This window comes from Mus musculus, chromosome X, assembly GCF_000001635.26.
Source record: "Mus musculus strain C57BL/6J chromosome X, GRCm38.p6 C57BL/6J".
In the NCBI taxonomy this organism is placed as follows: domain Eukaryota; kingdom Metazoa; phylum Chordata; class Mammalia; order Rodentia; family Muridae; genus Mus; species Mus musculus.
This window is the reverse complement of record NC_000086.7, coordinates 70975488-70994380: the sequence shown is the minus strand read 5'-3', so window position 1 is coordinate 70994380 and position 18893 is coordinate 70975488. Positions and strand designations below refer to the sequence as shown.

Below are 18893 nucleotides of genomic sequence, written 5' to 3'. Positions count from 1 at the left end.
TCTGGGTCCTTTCAGCAAAACCTTGCTAATGTATGCAATGGTACCAGCATTTGGAGGCTGATTATGGGATGGATCCCTGGATATGGCAGTCTCTAGATGGTCCATCCTTTCGTCTCAGCTCTAAACTTTGTCTCTGTAACTCTTTCCAAGGGTGTTTTGCTCCCAATTCTAAGAAGGAGCAAAGTGTCCATACTTTGGTCTTTGTTCTTCTTGAGTTTCATGTGTTTTGCAAATTGTATCTTGTATCTTTGGTATTCTAAGTTTCTGGCCTAATATCCACTTATCAGTGAGTACATATCATGTGGGTTCTTTTGTGATTGGGTCACCTCACTCAGGATGATGCCCTCCAGGTCCATCCATTTGCCTAGGAATTTCATAAATTCATTCTTTTTAATAGCTGAGTAGTACTCTATTGTGTAGATATACCACATTTTCTGTATCCATTCCTCTGTTGAGGGGCATCTGGGTTCTTTCCAGCTTCTGGCTATTATAAATAAGGCTGCTATGAACATAGTGGAGCATGTGTCCTTCTTACCGGTTGGGACATCTTCTGGATATATGCCCAGGAGAGGTATTGCGGGATCCTCTGGTAGTACTATGTCCAATTTTCTGAGGAACCGCCAGACTGATTTCCAGAGTGGTTGAATCCAAGAACACATCAAAACAATCATCTATCCTGATCAAGTAGGTTTTATTCCAGGGATGCAGGGATGGTTTAATATACTGAAATCCATCAATGTAATCCATTATATAAACAAACTCAAAGATAAAAACCACATGATCATCTCATTAGAGGCAGAGAAAGCATTTGACAAAATCCAACACCCATTCATGATAAAAGTTTTGGAAAGAATTGCATACACTAGCAAGATTTTGCTGAAAGGACCCAGATATAGCTCTCTCTTGTGAGACTATGCCGGGGCCTAGGAAACACAGAAGTGGATGATCACAGTCATGACTGTGATCCATGACTATTGGATGGGTCACATGGCCCCTTATGGAGGAGCTAGAGAAATTACCCAAGGACCTAAAGGGAACTGCAACCCTATAGGTGGAACAACAATATGAACTAACCAGTACCCGGGAGCTCTTGTCTTTAGCTGCATATGTATCAAAAGATGGCCTAGTCGGTCATCACTGCAAAGAGAGGCCCATTGGACTTGCAAACTTTATATGCCCCAGTACAGGGGAACACCAGGGCCAAAAAGGGGCAGTGGGTGGGTAGGGGATTGGGGGGGGGTGGGTATGGGGGACCTTTGGGATAGCATTGAAAATGTAAACGAGGAAAATACCTAATAAAAAAAAAGTTTTGGAAAGATCAGGAATTCAAGGCCCATACCTAAACACGATAAAAGCAATCTACAGCAAACCAGTAGCCAACATCAAAGTAAATGGTGAGAAGCTGGAAGCAATCCTACTAAAATCAGGGACTAGACAAGGCCAATCCATGACCCACTTTCTCCCTACCTATTCAACATTGTACTTGAAGTACTAGCCAGAGCAATTTGACAACAAAAGGATATGTCAAGGGGATACAAATTAGAAAGGAAGAAGTCAAAATATCACTTTTTGCAGATGATATGATAGTATATATAAGTGGCCCTAAAAATTCCACCAGAGAACTCCTAAACCGATAAACAGCTTTGGTGAAGTAGCTGGATATAAAATTAACTCAAACAAGTCAATGGCCTTTCTCTATACAAAGAATAAACAGGCTGAGAAAGAAATTAGGGAAACAACACCCTTCACAATAGTCACAAATAATATAAAATACCTTGGTGTGACTCTAACTAAGGAAGTGAAAGATCTGTATGATAAGAACTTCAAGTCTCTGAAGAAAGAAATTAAAGAAGATCTCAGAAGATGGAAAGATCTCCCATGCTCATGGATTGGCAGGACCAATATAGTAAAAATGGCTATCTTGCCAAAAGCAATCTACAGATTCGATGCAATCCCCATCAAAATTCCAACTCAATTCTTCAACAAATTAGAAAGAGCAATCTGCAAATTCATCTGGAATAACAAAAAACCTAGGATAGCAAAAACTTTTCTCAAGGATAATAGAATCCTTGGGACTTTTGTTACCTTCCTGATCTTCCTAGGCCTTACAAAGACACATGCCACAGTGTACATATGGGAGGTCAGAGGACAACTATACAGAGTTGGCATTCTACTTTCATCATGTGTATCTGGGGACTCAACCTCAGGCCATCTGGCTTGGTGATAGGATGATGGGTATTTCTACCTGCTGATCGTTTTTCCTGTCCCCTAGTTTGCAGACTCTTGTGAGTCTCTACTCCCTCCAGGAAAGAATGTTTTAATTATAAGAAATAGCTGTATATACCACTTTACCCAACTTTCATGTTTGGAACCCTATAATGCCTGGAAAGTTGAGATGATGGAGGACTGAGGAGAAAAACTTGCCTTATTCTACTACCTTCAACAATGTCAGTGATGTGACTTCAGTAACACTTGTCCCTGAAGGGGTGGTAAAGACAGACCAGATGGCTATAGCCCCTGCACACTTTAGTGGCAATTTTGCTACAGAATACCCTCTCAATGATTGAGAACTTTAGCCTCCATGGGAAGAATAGAAACATGTTTCTTATTTGTTTTCCAACATTGACATATTCAAAATGGCTGAGGCTAGCTTTAGTGGGACAAGTATTATGATTGACAGGCCATTGAATTTGACAGGCCAAAAGGAAGAAAGGGTGAAAGCAAGTATTTAAGAGTCGTGCAGTCAGAATCAGTAGTTAGAATGATTTACAGAAACATCCTAGGAATGGGGTGTTGCTTAAAAATCTGAGTGGTTTTGACAGGCTAAGTCAATTTCATCCCCAGTTGCTCAAGCTGTCTTCATTCTATAGTGGTGGCAAGTGGGTAACAGTAATAGGTTTTTACTGACTATCCTGTTCTTCCAAAAAATACCAGTTGGCTTTCATGTTTTACACCAAGTAGGTTGAGACTATTCTTGGAAGAGTACAATATCCTTTGAAGGAAATCATTGGCATTCCTGATTGGAAGATTTTGAATGTGGTCACTACTGGGCCCCAGCTTGGTGCTCTGTAGCAGCCACATTCATGCTCCAGAAGATCCTAAAGTCTCTATAGACCTTTAACTGAGCAGTTGTGTTTGACCATAGAAAGATGCCTGATCTGGGACCTATTGTAGCAGGAAAAGGCATTGAGACAATATAAAGGTAACTTAGGTTTGTTATTGTTCCTTCGTCAAATCCCACTCAGTACCAAAATAAAGGATACCACCATAGGAGCAATAAAAGGGGGAAAGGGGCATGCTCAGGAGATGCAGCTGCAAAGGGAATGAATTAACAACAAGAGAAGTTTTCAGACTGAAAAGCACAGAAAATTAAATCCACATCCATGGGAAAAAGAAAGTAAGCTTTAAGGTAGAACCTCCTGAAAAGCAGGGCATGAGGTAGGGCCAAGGACAAGAGCACTGGTTGAGAACATGCAGCAAGAGCAGTATTTGTCTCCCTGGTGTCTTCTCAGAAACAGCACAAACACTATGATGGAAGAAAGCAGCTTTGCTTACTGGAGAAATGCCCAGTTGAACATACTGCTGAAGCAGCTTAATGAAAACAGAGCAATAGAAAGCCTCATAATGGACAGGGAGAATATTGCTCACCTATCTCCCTTCCTTTACTTACAGAATGCCATTAGACAAGGTTATACACTCCTAAGTGAAGATGAGAGGACAATTCTGTTGGGGCACTGGCCAGTCCAGGAAGGCCAGCAGAAACTGGTACTTGCTAGCTCCTAAAAACTTTAGTTCCCACCAGATCACCTTACACTGAAGCCTATTAAGCTCTGAGACTTTCCCATTCACATTAAGCTTCTAACAACATCTTAATGCACATTCTCATTATGAATAGATAGGCAAGGGGCCCTGGTATTTACGGAAAGCTTTTTAACTGGAAGGCAGAAACCAACACCACCATCTGTGTTGCCATCACTGTCACCAATAACAAACAACAAGCAAAAAGAAATTCAAAGATAAGACAGAGAGCCGAAGAAAAAAATTGGAAAATTAAAATTAGTATTCTCAGTTGCACAAAAGGAAACGGATTCTTCCTTGGGGCCTACAGGAGGAGCAGGGCCCTATTGGTACCCTTTGAGACCAATTTTCAATTTCTGTCTCCAGAAATGTAATATAATATTTTTCTGTAGTTTAAAACACACACATATATTATATAATATTAATATGTATTAATGTCCCTAGAGGAGTATATTATGTCAAAAAAGCTAACTCTATGCTGTCTGATTACAACTATGTGATACTGTGGACAAGGGAGAAACTATGCACACAATATAATCAGTGATTGGCAGGGATTGTAAGGGAAGGAGGATGGTGAAAGAGAGCACGGGAATTTTTAGAGCACTGAAACTACTCTATGTGGTCCTAGGATGCTAAGAATATCATGTTTGTCTATATCTATAGACCGTACCACAGCAGGAACAGACTCTCACATGAACTGTGGACTTGGGGCAATAATGATATGCCACTGTGAGTTAACTGATTGTTATAAGTGAAGAATATTGTTAATCTGAGAGGTTGTGCCTATGGTAAAACCTCTCTAATTTTCAAGTTCTTTATGAACCTAAATCACTCTAAAATAAAATTATCAAGATAACAAAAAATAAGATGCTACAGAAAAGAAACAAACCACAGTTCTAATATATATATATATATATATATATATATATATATATATATGATAGCAGAAATTTTAAAAAGTAAAATGTTTAAAGATAGAGTCGAGGAAATATCTCAGTAATTATAGTTGACAAATAGATGGGCCATTAGACAGAAGATGCATGAGTTCAGACAGTCTGATATCTGATTTGTGATAAGTTCAAAAAGAGGTAATGGGGAAAGTGGGCGTAAGATTATTGCAAGGATTATACACAAACAACTCATGGACCTTAATATAGAAGCTTCCATCTTCTTGGGATCCACCAAATGCCCAATAACTAAATTGGAAATAAATTAACATCATTATGAGATTTCAGAACATTAGAAATAATGAGATCATAAAAGCATACAAAATATGACCAAATTCCAAAGGTCTTGGATATGGAAGTATTTGGCTTCCTAATGGTCCCACAGGAGTAGTACCTTCAGCGTCCTTAGAGAAAATAATTTACACTTAGAAGACTATCCTCAGCCAATTTATCAGTCAATTTTGTGGATAAAATAAAGAAATCTTTACACACACGAAAGGGCTACAAAAGTATGTGTCATATGTGATGCATCTCAGGAAGATAATTAAACATTATTTCCATCAAAACGAGGACAAAAAAACTCAGAAAGAGAAAGCCATGTGTAGGAAATAGGAAAAAAGGAAAAAGGGTTCCCAGGATGATTGCTGTAATTATGTGTTGTGTTGAACTATTCTGAGAGGACACAGAGTCTTTAGAAAGTTTAGGCAATGGATAAGTGATTGGTACATTATGAAAAAGGAAGCAAAACTGAGGAAATTATTAACCTTAAGGGGAAATTTTTGTCTGAGGAAAGAGAACTTAAACACAATTATCGTGCACTAACTGGCTTCGTTCTGAACTCTATTCAAATAGTGATAATGACCAAAAAAAACCAAATCTTGTGTTTAATAAAAAGATTTTGGAGTAGAGAATAACAGTATCTGGAGTGGCCTGAGAGGGTTAAATCTTTATCTTCTCCAGTGTAGCTCACAGTCTTCCAAAGTAGGAACACCATCAATAGCCACAGGCTGTATAGAAATATGGCAGCACTGACAGAAGCTGAAGTCTAGGAAGAATGGCAGTCTTTTCTTTGTGATGTAGAGGTTGGGAATAGGAGGCACTAGGGCAAGAGATGCTGCTTTCATTCAAGTATGGTGTTCTAGTTGACTTTTAAATGATTTACTAGGCCAGTGATACTGTTTAGTTGGGTAAAAGCACTTGCCATGAAAATCTGACAAACTGAGCTCATACTCAAGAACCCAAGGAACGAGAACCAATCCCTGAAAGGCCTCCTCTGACATTCACATTCATGTGCACACATATACATGTGGTCATACACATAGTAAATATAAAATTTAATTAAAATATTTATTGCTCATATTTTGCTAAAAGCTACAAATTAAATAACATATGTATGCCATTTGTGTGTGTATATATATATATATATATATATATATATATATATATATATATATATATATATGACATGAAAGCAAAAGGAGACTAGGGGTGGGAGGAGATTACTCGGAAAAGGAAAAAAAGGAAAGAGGATTAAAGGGAGGGATTAGAAAAGTGAATATAGTTTCAACTGCAGGATATACTTGAGAGAAATTATCTATAATTCATGTGTGTCCCACATTTTGGCTTCTCTGAACCATATTAGATGTAAAAGAATCGACTTGGGTCACACAATAAATACACAAACACTAACAAGAGGTGATGAGTCAAAAATGTCTGCATATAATTTTCCTGATGCCCAATACTACCTTGCATAATAATTCTATTTCTATGGAACCCCATTTAGAGTTTCTTTTTTAATCATCAAGGAGGTACCAAGTTTGTAATCATTAATAAAAAAAGTATATCCAAGTAATACAACTTCATTGATCTTTAAAATATCTTCTCACAAAAGTAAAATAGGACATCAGTAAAAGTAGTGGTATATTTGGCATTGTGTTGCCCATCAATGTCTAGTTCAATGAAAGTAGTTGTAATTTTGTGAGTTCTCATGGTGCACATTAGATAATTTGATTGTTATAAATCACAAAATACTTTGCACATTTGGCCTTAAGCAACCCACTTCCACAAAAGCAAATGATGTCATTGTGTTACTGGGGTCAGTATCAACACTTAAGGTTTTTAAAGTGTGTGTGTGTGTGTGTGTGTCTGTGTCTGTGCGCGCGCGCGCGCACAGACACAGACACACACACACACACAACCACATGTCTGGGGCATACCACAGAGGTAGAGGTCAGAACACAACTTTTGAGAGTCAGATCTTTCTTCCAAGGATCAGAGAAGATCTGAGCAAAACAGTGTTTTCTGGACATAGCAGACCCTCAGCACTCCTGAACAGCAACTGTGCTTGTCACAGGATATCTAAGTAGTTCATGAGTCCCACCCTGAGCCCTAACTGAGAAGCTATATATACAGTTAGCTTCTTGAGGAGGAAGCATCAGTTATTTTTAAGAGTGTGGTTCCTGGTAGGTTGACATTAATCATTTGTAATATATTTGCACACACATTTTTTGAGAAACTTTTGAATGATACTTCATTAAATGTTTATTTTGGGCACCAAATGCATTATATCCTATTAATTTTACAATCTCTGTTCTCTTTCTAAACTTAGAACTGTTTAATTTGCATGAACAGTATTGAGTTTCACTTTAGCTTTCTTAAATATAATTTGTTTTTGTTGAAGACTTCTCCCTCTTCTCTCTAGCCCCTGTGATCCCCTCTTGTGACCTTCCTGCTCCAGCTCCCTTCTGCTTTCCTGTCACTTGTATTTTATTGTACTCTAACACATATTTCCCTCTCTGGCGGTCTCCTTTCTAGTTTCAAAGCTTACACATATGCTCACTCCCACTTATTTGCACAGAGCTGGACATTATAAGCTAGGGTTCACATATGAGAGAGAATGTACGGTTTTTGTCTTCTCGAGTCTTGTTTATAATAATTTCTTTTTTTTATAGTTAAAATTTTTTTTAATTTTTTTTCCATTTTTATTAGGTATTTAGCTCATTTACATTTCCAATGCTATACCAAAAGTCCCCCATATCCACCCACCCCCACTCCCCTGCCCACCCACTCCCCCTTTTTGGCCCTGGTGTTCCCCTGTACTGGGGCATATAAAGTTTGCAAGTCCAATGGGCCTCTCTTTCCAGTGATGGCCGACTAGGCCATCTTTTGATATATATGCAGCTAGAGTCAAGAGCTCCGGGGTACTGGTTAGTTCATAATGTTGTTCCACCTATAGGGTTGCAGATCCCTTTAGCTCCTTGGCTACTTTCTCTAGCTCCTCCATTGGGAGCCCTATGATCCATCCATTAGCTGACTGTGAGCATCCACTTCTGTGTTTGCTAGGCCCCGGCATAGTCTCACAAGAGACAGCTTCATCTGGGTCCTTTCGATAAAATCTTGCTAGTGTATGCAATGGTGTCAGCGTTTGGATGCTGATTATGGGGTGGATCCCTGGATATGGCAGTCTCTACATGGTCCATCCTTTCATCTCAGCTCCAAACTTTGTCTCTGTAACTCCTTCCATGGGTGTTTTGTTCCCAAATCTAAGGAGGGGCATAGTGTCCACACTTCAGTCTTCATTCTTCTTGAGTTTCATGTGTTTAGCAAATTATATCTTATATCTTGGGTATCCTAGGTTTGGGGCTAATATCCACTTATCAGTGAGTACATATTGTGTGAGTTTCTTTGTGAATGTGTTACCTCACTCAGGATGATGCCCTCCAGGTCCATCGATTTGGCTAGGAATTTCATAAATTCATTCTTTTTAATAGCTGAGTAGTACTCCATTGTGTAGATGTACCACATTTTCTGTATCCATTCCTCTGTTGAGGGGCATCTAGGTTCTTTCCAGCTTCTGGCTATTATAAATAAGGCTGCTATGAACATAGTGGAGCATGTGTCCTTCTTACCAGTTGGGGCATCTTCTGGATATATGCCCAGGAGAGGTATTGCTGGATCCTCTGGTAGTACTATGTCCAATTTTCTGAGGAACCGCCAGACTGATTTCCAGAGTGGTTGTACAAGCCTGCACTCCCACCAATGGAGGAGTGTTCCTCTTTCTCCACATCCACGCCAGCATCTGCTGTCACCTGAATTTTTTTTTCCATTTTTTATTAGGTATTTAACTCATTTACATTTCCAATGCTATACCAAAAGTCCCCCATATCCACCCACCCCCACTCCCCTGCCCACCCACTCCCCCTTTTTGGCCCTGGTATTCCCCTGTACTGGGGCATATAAAGTTTGCAAGTCCAATGGGCCTCTCTTTCCAGTGATGGCCGACTAGGCCATCTTTTGATATATATGCAGCTAGAGTCAAGAGCTCCGGGGTACTGGTTAGCTCATAATGTTGTTCCACCTATAGGGTTGCAGATCCCTTTAGCTCCTTGGCTACTTTCTCTAGCTCCTCCATTGGGAGCCCTATGATCCATCCATTAGCTGACTGTGAGCATCCACTTCTGTGTTTGCTGGGCCCCGGCATAGTCTCACAAGAGACAGCTACATCTGCGTCCTTTCAATAAAATCTTGCTAGTGTATGCAATGGTGTCAGCGTTTGGATGCTGATTATGGGGTGGATCCCTGGCTATGGCAGTCTCTACATGGTCCATCCTTTCATCTCAGCTCCAAACTCCGTCTCTGTAACTCCTTCCATGGGTGTTTTGTTCCCAAATCTAAGGAGGGGCATAGTGTCCACACTTCAGTCTTCATTCTCCTTGAGTTTCATGTGTTTAGCAAATTATATCTTATATCTTGGGTATCCTAGGTTTGGGGCTAATATCCACTTATCAGTGAATACATATTGTGTGAGTTTCTTTGTGAATGTGTTACCTCACTCAGGATGATGCCCTCCAGGTCCATACATTTGCCTAGGAATTTCATAAATTCATTCTTTTTAATAGCTGAGTAGTACTCCATTGTGTAGATGTACCACATTTTCTGTATCCATTCCTCTGTTGAGGGGCATCTAGGTTCTTTCCAGCTTCTGGCTATTATAAATAAGGCTGCTATGAACATAGTGGAGCATGTGTCCTTCTTACCTGTTGGGGCATCTTCTGGATATATGCCCAGGAGAGGTATTGCTGGATCCTCCGGTAGTACTATGTCCAGTTTTCTGAGGAACCGCCAGACTGATTTCCAGAGTGGTTGTACAAGCCTGCACTCCCACCAACAATGGAGGAGTGTTCCTCTTTCTCCACATCCTCGCCAGCATCTGCTGTCACCTGAATTTTTGATCTTAGCCATTCTGACTGGTGTGAGGTGGAATCTCAGGGTTGTTTTGATTTGCATTTCCCTGATGATTAAGGATGTTGAACATTTTTTCAGGTGCTTCTCTGCCATTCGGTATTCCTCAGGTGAGAATTCTTTGTTCAGTTCTGAGCCCCATTTTTAATGGGGTTATTTGATTTTCTGAAGTCCACCTTCTTGAGTTCTTTATATATGTTAGATATTAGTCCCCTATCTGATTTAGGATAGGTAAAGATCCTTTCCCAATCTGTTGGTGGTCTTTTTGTCTTATTGACAGTGTCTTTTGCCTTGCAGAAACTTTGGAGTTTCATGAGGTCCCATTTGTCAATTCTCGATCTTACAGCACAAGCCATTGCTGTTCTGTTCAGGAATTTTTCCCCTTATAATAATTTCAAGATTCATCGATTTCTTCACAAGTTTCATCATTTCCTTTTCCTTTACAGATGAATAAAATTCTATAGTGTGTATATTTATTACATTTCCACTATCCATCAATCAGCTGATGAACTTTTAGATGTGTTTCTATTTCTTGCTGTTATTAATAATACAAATAAATATGGATATGCATCTACTTCTATAGTAGGATGCATAGTTCTTTGGCTACTAAGAGTTCTATGCCTGGCTCATAAGGTAGTTCTACTTACATTTTTTGATAAATCTCCATACTTATTTCCGTAATGGCTTTACTGGTTTATACTCCTACCTGGAATAAAAAAAGGACTCATCTTTCCCCATATCCTAACAAGAATTTGTTGTTATCTCCTTTCTTTGTGATAGATAATCTGCTAGAGGTGAGTTAGGATCTCAAAATGGGTTTAATTTTCATTTTCATTTCCGGTGGCTAACAATGTTGAACATTTTTAAAAGTCCTTATTGTTTTTTTTTCTTTCAAACTTCCCCCCTCCTCAGTGTGTTTTTGTGTTCATGTATGTGTGTGTTCATTTCACCAGCCTGTTTATTGATTGGCATGTGTGGGAGCTCTTGGTGTTTAGGTTTTGTGTTTTTGAAGTTCTTCATGTAGATATTAGTCCCTCTCTTATACTTACCATCACTGCTGCATCATCAGTAACAGTATCAAATATGTTGGTAATGGACAAAGAAAACCACTTATTTTTTGCTGCTTCATATAAATCTTTCGATCTTTTTTATTTTTAAGTCTTTAAAAAAACACTGGTATGAGGCAGATTTTATTAGAAGATTAATAGTAGTATTTAATTTTGCTTACTGAGCCTTTGCTTTTATATTTTTAAATAATTAATTAATTTACTTTACATCCTGATTGCATCTTCTTCTCCCTCCTCTCCTTCTAGTCCCTCTCTCTTAGCCCCTCCCCTCACTCCCCTTTCCTTTCTCCTCAAAGAATAGGAGAATCCAAAACTCCCACGGATATCAACCACTTTGGCATATAAAGCTATAATAAATCTAGGCATATCTTCCACCTTTAAGGTTGGGTGAGGCACCCCAGTAGTGGAAAAGGGTCCCAAAGGCAGACAGTAGACTCAGAGACAGCCCCTGCTCCTGCTGTTAGGGGTCCCACATGAAGACCAAGCTGCACATCTGTTACATTTGCCTTTTAATGGCAATAAAGAAGCCATTTCTTCAGTGATATTATATTCTTACGAAATGGCAAGTTGAACTATCACAAAATAATAAAATGTGAAATTAGCAGCTGTACTCTTCAAATTGCTTTCACTGGAATTTGAGTTCTTCTGATTTGCTTGACTATATTCTGGAAACAAAAACTGATTTCAGAAATCTCTAACCCCTTTCTCAGAGTGCATTCATTATTCCTGGCACACTATATACCTTGCTTAATAAGTAAATTCTTTGATTAATTTTAATGTAGTTTAATTTTTTAAATGCATGTGGATTTGTCTGTGTAAATGTATGTCATGTGTGTGCATGTGTGTGTATGTGTGTGTGTGTGTGTGTGTATGCCTATAGAAGTCAGACGAGGATGATACATCACCTGGAGCTGAAGTTACAGGCAGTTGGTCCATTTGACTTCTTGTCCATGTTGTTGAGTGAAGCAATTCTCTTGTAATCTGCTCACAAACAAGGCAGTGTCCATTCAGAGAGAAGGGGCTGGTCCATGGTTCCATCACAAACATAACAGGGTAGGATTGGGTCTGTGTTGAAGGTAGAGCAAGAATTTATGCATAAAGATTCCTGAAATCGTAAGACCTGAGGTGAATTTTCATCATTAAAACAAACTTTTGTGCTACTTACAGATTTCCATGTAGCTATAAGAGAGAAACCATACCTTACACCCACTTCCTCCACAATGGCAACATATTAAAAACTGTAGGGTTATGTGGTGCTAGGGTTTGAACCAGGATCACATGCATGCTGGATTAGCACTCTGCCAACTGAGCTGCATTTCCAGCTCTAGTAGTTCTTTCCCTTTTTGATTCCTGAGTAGCAATCTATAGAATGGTTGTACCAAAGCTGGTGCAGTTGTGTTTCTCCTGGGTGAGTCACTTAACCCCCAGTGTTTCAGTTTACCCCTGCCAGATGTGGATAATAACAGTGCTTGCTTCCTGGGACAATTGGGTTCCCATGAATTCCTATTTTGAGAGTTTCAACAACAGAAGTGGGAGCAGAATACATGCTGTGTGAGTGTCACTTAAATATAATACAAGTACATGGGTTTAGGAAATCACTCTGAATGTAAAGAAGCAAGGTATTTGCTGTCTTGATCAACACAAAGATGCCTGAATTTGGTCTGAGAGCCCCTAAGTAGTAGAAACCCATTCAGATGAACTGTGTGTGTAGTCTATGGGGCATAAGTGGAAAGACACTTGTAATTGATTCCTGTTGTTCAGCCTCCCTTTGATTTCAAGCAGGAGTTCAGTTGTCAGCTCTTTTCCAGCCTCCTGAGTATTTGGTCCTTCCCCATGCTCTTGGATCCAAAGCCATTCCTCCTACCACCGCACTGAAAGCTCCACTGCTCATCCTCCAAGTCCTAGTCAAAACAGCTGCTGTACTTCTAACAGGAAAGACCAGGTGGTCAAAGAAAATGTGTAGCTCAAGGGAAACAAGCAGATCGGACTCTTTACCGAGCTAAGGATATCTCACCCATGAAATCTCAACAACATGGTTGCCTAAATGAGGCCTGCATAATGACACCACCATGAGTCGACATGCAAATGAGGATAAGGAAAATCTCACAAGGTCAAATTCCTAGATGAAGAGCTAAGTTCAGTCAATGGCTTCTGAGTGAAAAACAATCAGTCTTTTCCAAGGACAAGGGCACTGATACCAAACCAAAGTGGTCAGTCTTAAACACATATACATATAAGTAAGATAAGTGTGTATATGAGGTATATGGGTGTATACACTAATTATTATTATTATTATAGAAGAGGTCATGAACTTGAGAGGGAATTGCAGTGACAGTTGAGAAATGGAAAGTTGGAGATTTGGGTTGTAAATTATGTAAATGACAGTACTGATATATGAAATTCTAAAAATATAATTATAAAAGAAGAGTGACATGTATGTTATGAGACATGTATTCTGTATCCAGTGGGACAATTTCTGCTCAAAGAAGTCCAGTGGTTTTAGGAAGTAGAATGAACAGCTCCTAGGTTTACAGAGTTATATTTACACCTACTTCTACCCAGCACTGGCCATGTAGAGAGGGATCTGGCCTCTCCCTCCAATTGGATAGTTGAAAACCTGGGAATTTGAAAGCTGAGTTGCACAGGGGGGAAAATTGGGACCAAATCTGGGCCAGAAGGGTTTGTGGTGCAAATTGCATTTCTCTGTTAATTGTCATCTGTTAATTACATTAGAAAAGGGGTAGAAAAGCAGAAACTCTTCTGCCATCCCATCCTGAGGAAAGCCAATGTGCAGTGTGTGCATGGTTCACTGAGCCATGCACAATTTCAAGACACAGAGGCACACATTGAAACACATTGCTGTATATTTAGAGATAATGGAGATTTTCTTTCTTAAGGCTTGATATAAACTTTGATTGCATAGCATTTCTTTAATTTGTTGCTATTCAAGAAAACCCTGAGAACACTGTGGTGAGCAATGCCTAGCTTTTTCATTTGCATTTTTCATTTGCATATTTTAATTTGCCTGACTACAGCTCCACACACACCTACATGGACAATCCCCCTAGGAGTGGAAAGAATATTTTTCAGGATAAATAATGTCTTTTATGGTTTTAGGGTTGACCAGCTGAATTTAACCATTGAAGGGGCTAGAGAAAATATGTGTCCTGGAGAACTTACAGATGGCTTGTCCCTATGCCAGCCTGCCCACACCCCTCCCAGACAAAGAACAAAGAATCTGTGACAGACCCCCAGCTAGCCTGAAAATTTTCCCTCTCTGGTATTTTTTATGTTGAAAAAAACGCAAGGCCCTAGAAGAGGAGGTTATCCCAGAAGCCTCTGCTGAGCAACCGTGGAAGGGTAGGAAGACCCTGGAAACCTTTTCCTTCCTTCTAGATCCTAGATCCCTTATATCTTTTTATTCTCCTGAACTGTGCTGTTCTTTTCTTGGGGATAGAGCTAGAACCAGAGCATTGGATCCATGCTCCATGAGACTGCTCCATGGCTTCCTGTTTGAGTGTATGGAACAAAACAAACCCAAAACCCATACTTCTGGGATATAAATAGTTAATTTTTTCTCTTCATATAATTGTGGATAATCATAGGAAAAACTATGACTTAAAAAAAAAAACAACAAACATATGATCATGAATGCCCAGCCTTGAAAGTATAGCTTTCATTTCTCTGATCACTAGTGACTTTGAACATTTTGTTTGGTGCTTCTCAGCCATTCAAGATTCCTCAGTTGAGAATTCTTAGTTTAGTTCTATACCCCATTTTTTGATTGGGTTGTTTGGCTTTTTGGTGATTAACTTCTTGAGTTCTTTATATATTTTGGATATTAGTTCTCTAACGTGTGTGGGGTTAGTGAAGATTTTTTTCCAATCTGTAGATTGCCGATTTGTCTTATTGACTATGTCCTTTGCCTTACAGAAGCTTTCCACTTTCATGAGGTCCTATTTATCAATTGTTGATCTTAGAGCATGAGCCATTGGAATTCTGTTTAGGAAATTTCCCCCTGTGCCAATGAATTCATGGCTCTTTCCCACTTTCTCTTTTATTAGATTCAGTGTATCTGGTTTTATGTTGAGGAGAGATCTCCCATGCAGATGGGTTAGCAGAATTAACATAGTAAAAATGGCCATCCTACCAAAGGCAATCCTCATTCATTGCAATCTCCATCAAAATGCTCAAGCACCAGGAGTGGGTACCACAAAGCAAGTTATTAAGTCAGGATGGTGAAACTCTTAGCTTGGGGGCTAAGATTTCAACAGATTGAATTTTCTTATTTAGTTTTTATTCATAATTATATACATAACTTTGCAATCCATCTAGACTTAGAGGGGAATGAAGAAAATATGGAACCCAAAGAACTTCAGTGAGAGCAGAGATTACAGGACATTGCAAGCAGATGGGGTAGGGATGCTCTCCTGAGCTACAGAAGGAATGGTTTGATGGGTAAAATTCCCACAAGTCAAAGGAAATTAGAGTTGTCCACAGTGGGAAATGGTGATCTTCTTCCTGGTCTTGCCATTCCTGGACCCAAAACACTCTATTGCTTCCACAATGTTGATGCCTTCTTTCACCTTCCCAAAGGCCATATGCTTGCCATCCAGCCATTCAGTCTTGGCAGTGCAGATAAATAACTGGAAACCATTTGTGTTTGGTTCAGCATTTGCCATGGACAAGATGTCAGGACCTGTATGCTTCAGGATGAGAAGTTTTCATCCTCAAATTTCTCTCCTTAGGTGCATCTGCAGCCAGTGACTTTATGGTGTGTGAAGTCACCACCGTGGCACACCAATCCTGGAATAATTCTGTAAAAGGAAGAACCCTTATAGCCAAACCCTATTACTCCAGTGCTCAGAGCATGGAAGTTTTCTGCTGTCTTTGACTTTGCCTGCAAACAACTCAAAGGAGATGTGGCCCAAGGGCTCCCCATTGACCATGATGTTGAAGAAAACCGGGGTTGACCATGGTTGCAGCAAGTGGCAGCAGGCAACGACAGACAGCGTCTGCAAAGCCCCAAAGCCCCAACAGATCTATTTTAAGAGGACATTAGCATTTAGGGACTGGCAGAAGCTAAGCCAATCTTTCATATAATTATGACACATATTTTTATACATAAAAGAAGCTTCTAATTGCAGAAACTAAAATGAAAACAAGAAGCAAACGTAACATGAAACTGTGTAAAGGACTATTTCAAGTGACTTTAAAATAGTAATTTGTCTAAGTACCCTTAGTTGGTTTTATCGTAAGGAGAAAAGAACTACAAAAAATTGTTGAAATGTTTTCAGTAAATCATATTGTTTATAGAATGTTGAATGTGTTAGTCTGAGACTGTCATGCGTGTGTTGTGGGATAAATCAGCTCATGTGCCAATTTTAGTTAATGAAGGAGACTAAATTCAAAAGCCTGTAAGCCTAAATTTGAGTAGAAAGTATTATGATTTGATAAGTTATTTTTAAAAATATCTCCTATTCCATCTCAGAAAGTCCTAGGAAAAGTAGCAAAACCATTGGCAATGATACATGTGGTGACAAGATATTGATTTCTAAACAAAATTGTCAAAGGAGCCCCTGAAGAGGTCAATTCCTGAATCCAAGCAGGAAATATTCCAGATAACTCAGGAACTTTTTCTCATACCGGAAAGCAAGGAAACTGTTCAGAGCTACCAGGGCTATTGCAAAAGTCTCAGGAAGTTACCTTTGTAAGCTTCAATAGGCCAAAGATGTGAAACATAGAGTATCAAAAAGAAAAATTAAAATATTGGAGACACCAGATATATTTACAACCGTGACTCCCTCATAATACTATTTGGGAATAGTATCCCTATTCCTTACACACACACACACACACACACACACACAGAGAGAGAGAGAGAGGGGGGGGGGGGCATGCACACATGCGTGCACGAACTCATGCAAGCACACACACACATACATCATTGGTCCTCCTATTTGGAAAATGGTAAAGAACCAATTTCTTTTAAAACTTGTAAACAAAAGGAAAGAAGGGGGCTGATTATGATCATTCACTTGTAATTCCAGCATTTGGGATACTAATTTCCAGGCTGCCCTGGGCACTATACTGGGATTTTGCCTCATTAAAACCAGGGGGTGAGGGGTATATTAATTGCTTAGTGTGTCCAAAACCCCAAGTTTGATCTCTAATGCTGCAAATAAAAGGAGAGAATGAAATATTTTAAGTTATATTCATATACAAACTGTACCTTGGGGCCACCAAATAGTTGGTGGTGGCAGGTTTCTTAGTATGGAAGTGCTTCTTGCAAATAACTGAAGAAAAAATCAGAGAAGTAGAATATCACCATTGTATAATTTCAATGAAATAATAAATCATTCTATAGCTCACTAACCTTCCTCTTACCTCACTTTAGCTATATTTGTTTCTGTGCATTCTTCAGAAAGACAGAGCCAATATGGTCCAGATATTGTGTACATATAAGATTTTATGTCTAAATTATTGTCTAGTGAGAGAAACACACACAGACAGAGACCGAGAAACAGGGAGAGAGAGAAAGACAAACAGGCAGACAGGCACACAGACAAACAGACAGAGAGGAATGCATAACACTTGAAGGCATTGACTTATTGCTGTGGTGTGAATCAGGTATATCCCTCATATACTGAAAGCTTTGCCCCCTGATAGGTTCACTGTTTTGTGGGGCTGTGGAAACTTTAAGAAGTAGGGCTTATCTAAGAAAGTAGGGCAAGTGGGGATATTTCACTAAAGGTTATACTAGCCTTTCTGCTCTCTGTTGACTATGATGTGAATAGTTTCTGTTCACTCTCCTGCTGACGTTGGCCCAGAAACGTTGATCTAGGTAATTATGGACTGAATCCTCTGGAAGTATGAGCCAAAATATCTCTTTCCCTCTCTTAGTTTTGTTGGATATTTCGTCATAGAAATAAAAATCTAATTAATAGTCCACAATCACATAAGCAGAGTCTCACAATATTCAATCTGTAAGGAGGAGAAGCAATAAAAGCCAATAGTGAACTTTAAAGTCTTAAGAGCCAGAGGGTGATGTGCTTAGATTTCAAGTTGTGATCTGAACACCTGAAAACCAGGAAAGCTGGGGCAAAGGATTATTACACGAACTCAAGCAATCAGGGAAAGTGAAGTAAACATATCCTCATCTTTTTATTCTGTTGGGGCCCTATGTGACCATGGGATGCCTTCTGATATTTATTCAGTCTACCAAGCCCATACTAATTGCTCCCAGACACTCTGTCCTACAGACACAGGGTAAGGGAGAGGAAGAAGGAGAGGGGAAAAGAGAGAGGGGGGAGAGGGAGAGAGAGACAGGGAGAGACACAGAGACACAGAAACGGAGGAAGGGAGGGAGAGAGAGGGAGAGGGAGAGGTAGAGGGAGAGGGAGGAGGGGGAGAGAGCGAGAGGGAGAAATTAACCAGAGCAGATAGATATTTGGACAACCATGATTGGCATCTTGTGGGGCCAGTGTGAAAGCTCAGCAGGTAAAGGCACTGAACACCAAGCCTGATGGCCCAAGTTCAATCTCTATGACTGAAATGGTGGAAGGAGAGAGATGACTCCCACAAACTGTCCTCTTACTTCCACATACATGCCACCATGTGCCATGTGCACAAACACACCTAAAATAAAGGTAATGAAATTGTTAAAGCTTGTTTTTTTCTTGCATGTGTCTATGGTGTTTTGTGTGTTTCTGTGTGTGCCTATCTGTGTTGTGGATATATGTGCAGAGGCCAGGGGTTGATATCGGATGTCTTCCTCAATCACTGTCCACCTTACATTTTTAAGACAGTCTTTTATTGAATCTGGGGCTCACTGATTTAA

At 39.6% G+C, this 18893-nt stretch overlaps 1 pseudogene; it reads right to left on the bottom strand.

Moving 5' to 3' along the window:
- On the bottom strand, positions 15336-16077 carry Gm6062 (predicted gene 6062; annotated as a pseudogene).